The sequence below is a fragment of the Pseudopodoces humilis genome, chromosome 3 (genome assembly GCF_049639895.1).
Source record: "Pseudopodoces humilis isolate 2021_Gansu_Grassland_sample_001 chromosome 3, ASM4963989v1, whole genome shotgun sequence".
Lineage (NCBI taxonomy): Eukaryota > Metazoa > Chordata > Aves > Passeriformes > Paridae > Pseudopodoces > Pseudopodoces humilis.
Genome location: NC_142202.1, coordinates 86,264,356 through 86,270,360, shown reverse-complemented (window position 1 = coordinate 86,270,360; position 6,005 = coordinate 86,264,356). Strand labels below are relative to the sequence as shown.

Genomic DNA, 6,005 nt, shown 5'->3' with positions numbered 1-6,005 from the left:
TGAGTAATCACAGACTGGCACAACAACCACTAAACACAACAGAGCACAAATCTGGTTAGCAGAAAAGACTGCACTTTACAGCCTTTAGCTCAGCAATAAGATGTTTTTGAGATTCCTCCTTGTACAGTGCATTGTAATGGGTTGTGTGATTAACAAGCACCACTGCCAATGGAGTCAGACACCAGAGCAAAACATTCCCCTGCTCTTGCCAAGCAACAAATTTAGGGCCCAATTCAGTTTGAGTACAGCCAGTTTCCTTGCTACAGAAGCTGGCCATGATTTTTACTGAAATAAGCCCTTTGCTTTTAGAATGCAGATGAGCATTCAAGACAACCTAATTAAAAACATCAATGATTTTTTTTTTCCATTGCTGTTTGCTTCTGCTTGACATGATTTAATGTCAGATAGCTCTGAGCATCAGAGCTTTTCTAGATGTATGACTACAGCAAAGGATTCTTCATCCATCCCAGAAACAGTGTACCTTCTGCTAGATGACTCTTTTTTTTTTTTTTTTAATTCCAGAAATGTAAATCACTTCTTCCAAGATGATGTTCCTTTCTTATAAAGCTACTACTTTCTCAAATATTCATGCTGGCTTCCCAGCATAGTAATAAAATCACCTCTTAGCCTCTACAAAATACTTTTATAGGCAGTTTGTTTGGGCATCATTAGCCTGGCACAAAAATACTCTGCAAGCAAAATACAGGTAACTCAGAGGTATAAAGCAATTCTTTATTGGCCAGTACACATAAAAGACAGCTGGTATTTTAGTGAACTGTGAGGTTAAGCATGATTGTGCCCACACTCCAGTACAGCAGCTGGACAGCCTTCACCAGGCAGGCAGGTGTTGCTGAGGAGTGAGGGCTTGGTGGCCTCAGCTCCCAAGAGCCACCATGGAGCCAAAGCTGCTCCTCCCTCTTCCTCCATCAGCACTGATGGATCAACCCCAACCTGGCAGCTCCTGACTGTCCCTGACTACACCAGCCTCCAGCTACCTTCGTTTCTTTTCCTTAAGGTATTAGCATTTCACATAGATGTTTTCTCTGCTGAGTCCTTGGTCTCCTAGCAATCACAAATCAGCAGTCCTACCGCTCTCTGTAATTTTTTACTTTTCTTATCCCTGTACAGACGGTCTCACAGCTCTGGCTCAGCAGTCTGAGTCAAGGTTACACAGCTGGAGTGTATCAAAGCTGGACCCCCTACACAAGCAGCTAAAACCCCAGCAGTGGGGGACTAGAGAGAGAGAGGGTAACAGTGTGCCACGGCATCATATGTGATTCTTTCTTGAACACTTTTATCCCCCTCATACACCAATCCCTGATTACTTCCCTGATTCTTATGACTCCAGCTCCCGTTTTTCTCCCCAGTATGGAATTCTGGGAAGAACAACTATAACTACTAGCTTCCTTTGATTAGTCTTTGGTTTTGTGATACTTGCTATCCAGAGTTGCCACCAACTATTGTGTGTTGGCTGCCCACTATCAGTTTACAATCCACTATTCACAGAAACAATGTTGGGCAGAAGTTTCTCACAGTAAGGTTACAATACTCTGTCAGTAGGGAAAGGATATAATTCTGGACTTTTTCCCCTATGAATGAGCAGAAGTTTAGCCAAGGTAATATGTTTTCTTCTCCTTTAATACCCTTCACAGCAAAACTCAAGAGGAACACCCATAAAGGACACCATATGCTTGAGAATATACCATCATATACTTTGTGAGCCCTGTAGTTGCTTCTGCCCTTTAGCCATTAAAACAGCAGTGTTTCTAGGGAGCCAGATCATGTTTATCACAGTACATAAATCCTGTGTGTCCAAACTGATCATGAAGTGCAGCAGTCATTTCTCTGGGGCTTCCTGAAACTTTCAGCAAGTCATCAAATTCCTCTTTCCTGGGCAGGGAAAAGAAAAAAACAATCATTTAAACACAAATGATATATTTACTTACATGATAAATGGGGATCTGTGCTTGAGTCTAGTTGTAGGATAACTTCCAAACCCTGTCGTGTAGTCAGCCAAGATATAACATATATTCAGACAGGGTAATATTGATCTGAAGTGGTTCACTGTGAATCCAGAAAATTATGGCTTACTTCCAGCTTTTCAAACATAGAACTACATAGGAAAAATATAACTTCTATTCAGATGCTTGAGTCTAAAATTTTTCTGGACAGAAACTATCAAAATCAAACAACTGATTTACTGTTCTTTCTCAATTACACAATATTGTCTCTGTGCAGTCATTTTACAGAATGCAAAAAGAGCAGAAAAGACATATACAATGGAAACATTAAACTGAATTTATGCCAAAAATGAATGCATAGTGCATAAACATCAATCCTGATCTGACTGTTTTGCTCATCTAAGCAGAACAAAGCAGTCAGTAGCACCTTTCAGGAACAATATCCATTGAATAATATAGCACACAGCTATCCCTGGGGTCTAATCTGAAGGTAATCTCCACCTGACTTAAGACACAAAATCCACATTTTTGTATCCATTACTTTGGACCCACCCTAGAGTGATCCACGATCTGCTTTTCAAAGTCCTTTTTAGGACTGAAGCTTCTTTTTCTGTCCCCACTTGCTCCAAACACAAGCGAAACAGAAAGAAATAAAAGTTTGTAGAAGGCTAGAAATGATGGACCAAGAAACTGCAGAATCACCATTTCTGGATTTTCTGTAGCTACAACTTTCAGTGTATGGATGAACCTCATATACAGCATGAGGGGCCAATAGACACCACTGTGTTGCATTTGGAAATTACACGTACTGCTGAATTTGGGGTACGGACACCTGCTGGGGACTAGACTAAGGTAGGTTTTTGTACCCAAGATCAGCAATTATAGGCTTAAACGTAAATTTATGATTAAAACTAACATTCAATATAAATGTAACTAGACCCACACAGCTAATACTAGTTATATGAATTCCCTAAATATCAGCTGATTGCTTAGTCATTGATCAGTGCAGAAAGATGAACCACAAGTTCCTCTCTATTCATTAAGTGTGCTCACAAGAAAACTATTTACCATTGTATGGCATCCTCAGGCACTGAAGTAAAAACTGGTCTTTGAAAAACACCTGAACATTTTTGAGATGGATGGCAAATATTAACCCACAGCCCAGAACTCTGAAAATTCACCTTGACCTCCAAGCTGCATTAAATAGTTAATTATTTCAGATATGCAGAGGAAGCAAGTTCTTGTTTAGAACTGCTCACTAAAAATTAAGAGATTAAAGAAGTAGTTTTGCATCATTTGGTTTTGCATATAATTTGTGTGTATTAAAGTCAGTGCCAACTCTAGAAATAATTTCAAATACTGATTTCATCATTTCAAAACAAAACATTAAAAATAATCATACTTAATTTTGTTCTTAAATTAAGAGTTTGACATTTTATTGTTAGAGTTACAACAGAAATAAGAGAATTCTCAGTGGTTTTAAACATTTATTCTGCCAAAATATTCCATACATGTATGTATTCTAGGCTAATATATGACAATGAAATAAATCAAAATTTGAACAGTACTGGTTTATTATTTCACTGCCATGTGAAGAGCTGATGAAATTGAACTGTTGTGTACCATGACATTTTGCCTACATAATGCAATAACTGCTTTATGGAAAATAAGTTGAGAATCTCATTACTTGACCAAGATTTATGATGGAACTTGTAAATGTATTTGCTTTCAATAAATCTGGCAGAGATTGACCACCATCCTTGTTAACATTTTGATAGACATCCTATTTTAATGGCACCTAATTACAAAACAGCCAGTGCAATACGGTACTAAGATCAAAATTCAGTCTAGAATAGTAATAACTGCCAGATTTAACTCATACATTTCTTTTATGGAGATCAGAAATAGCCCTTCTCTTTTCTGACATGCATATTAGAACAGCTACTCAAAAAAGATCTGAACATTTTCGGAGAAATTATAAAATCCATCTCATCGGTTTTTCTGAACTATTCCTAAAGCGTCTACTTCCATTATGTCAATGTGAAGAGCTCCCCTGCCTGTCTCCAGAGGAAATCATATGCTTCCTGCTACTGGGTGATGCAGATCTGTGTGGTCTGCAAGGGAGCCATTCCTGGAACAGGCAAAAATAAGCTCCAGTGAAATATTACCTGTAATGTAAGATATTGCACTCATTGTATATTCTGGAGATCAACCTATTTGAGTTCATTTCCTCAAAATCCTTTTCCTCATTTTGTTTCAAAGTATGAAGTTGTTGTTGGAGCATACCCTCATTTCTCTTCGTGGTTATTCTCTCTGTTACTGGGATTGCTGCACAAAGATCAAAGCCATGAAATTGCCTTTAGAATTTAACCATTTTCCTAGAAAATTCTCAGTTTTATCAATACTGAGGATGCAGACATAGGCAAAATTCCAAACTGGTAAACCAGATAATACACATTGCATTACAAATTTATTTTGGCAAGAGCCCAACAAAGCAGTGTTAAGAGAAAGTTAAATATATTTCAGGGTTGTACAAAAGGTTTTTTAAAAAACAGCCTATAAAATGCACTTCAGTGGCACATGTTTAAAATCCCTTATGCATCAGTTCACAGGGGAAACAGATCTCCTCAGTAACTGACAAGTGTTTCTGCAAGGGGAAGTTTAATTCAGATGTTTCAATTTCTTCATTCAAATGCAACAGTCATGTCTACCATGGCTCACATAGACTGAGTGATTCAGGAGTCATGCAGGTGAATACAGAAGTAATAAAACATGAGAAGTTTTAAAAGGCAAAAAATAAAATATAAACACACACAGCCATTTTTGACTGAACAATTTATTATGAAATCTATTAAAAAACAAAAAGCCTACCATATCTTCTACTGTTTAGGGGCAGTTTTTACATTAGTCTGAAATTCCTCTGTGCCCCATCAAGTTCTACTGGACTCTCTTATCTTTTCATCTTAGTTAAACTATCCAATCTCATGAACAGACATTTTTATGCAAGTTTAAATCTCGTTTCACCAGGACAGATTCAGATTGGTAACTGAACCGTGATTAATCACTTATCTAATTACACTGCATAACCTAGTGCATAGATGAAGCCTCAGTGTTTTGGGGACTTTGTTCTCATCCCTCACAAGTTACTTTTCTGCCTCCTTCCTGACATCTGTTTTCCACAGTCTCAGGTTCAGAAAAAATATTCCTCATTATTTTGTGGTGGGTTGACCTTCGCTAGTTGCCAGGCACCCACCAAGCTACTCTATCACTTTTCCTCCTTAACAGAAGGATAATAAACTACACATGGCCTGAGATAAGGGAGATCACTTACCAATTGCCACAGGAAAAACTGACTGGACTTGGGAAAATAAATTTAATTTATTTCCAAACAGAGTAAATTAATAAGAAATAAGAACAAATTTTTAAAAAAACATATTCCATCCACCTTTCCTGTCTTCCCAGGCTCAACTTCACTCCCAACTCTTTTATCTCCTGCACCTCAAATGGTGCAGTGGGATGGGGAAAAGGGTCACTTGCAGTGGGTTACAACACTCCATCTATGCTCTTCCTTCCCCCTCACACTCTTCCCTTGTTCCATCATAAGGGCTCACCCATTGGAGACAGTCCTCCATGAACTTCTCCAGCATAAGTCCTTCCCACAGGCTGACTGGTCCAGCATGGGTTCTGCTGTGGAGTGCTGTCCTTCCTCCCAGGGCCCCAGGTCTGACAGCAAGCCTATTCCTGTGTGGAGCTCTCTCCATGGGTTGCACTTCCCATCAGGAATTCAAGCACGACTCACAGCTGCTTTTGAGGTCTATTCACCTGTGCTGATGTGGGGGTGTCTACAGGCAGCAGGTGGCTATTTGCTCCACCGTGGATATCCATGGGATGCAAGGAAAAACCTGTCACAGCACTCTCTGCAGGCTGTAGGCGAATCTCTGGTTGTATGCCTGGCTATCTCCTCCCCCTCTTTCTGCACTGACCTTGGGGCCTACAGAGTTGTTTCTCTTACATATTCTCACTGCTCTATCCAGGCTTCTGATG

At 39.2% G+C, this 6,005-nt stretch overlaps 1 long non-coding RNA gene across 1 annotated transcript; it reads right to left on the bottom strand.

Annotated features, from left to right (window-relative positions):
- Window positions 1–711: 711 nt before the first annotated feature.
- LOC148184691 (uncharacterized) lies at window positions 712–5,728 on the bottom strand. The gene is made up of 3 exons (XR_015772256.1): window positions 5,573–5,728; window positions 4,130–4,289; window positions 712–1,890 (listed from the first exon to the last, which is right to left on the bottom strand). It is a non-coding gene; the product is annotated as an uncharacterized LOC148184691 (long non-coding RNA).
- Window positions 5,729–6,005: the final 277 nt, after the last annotated feature.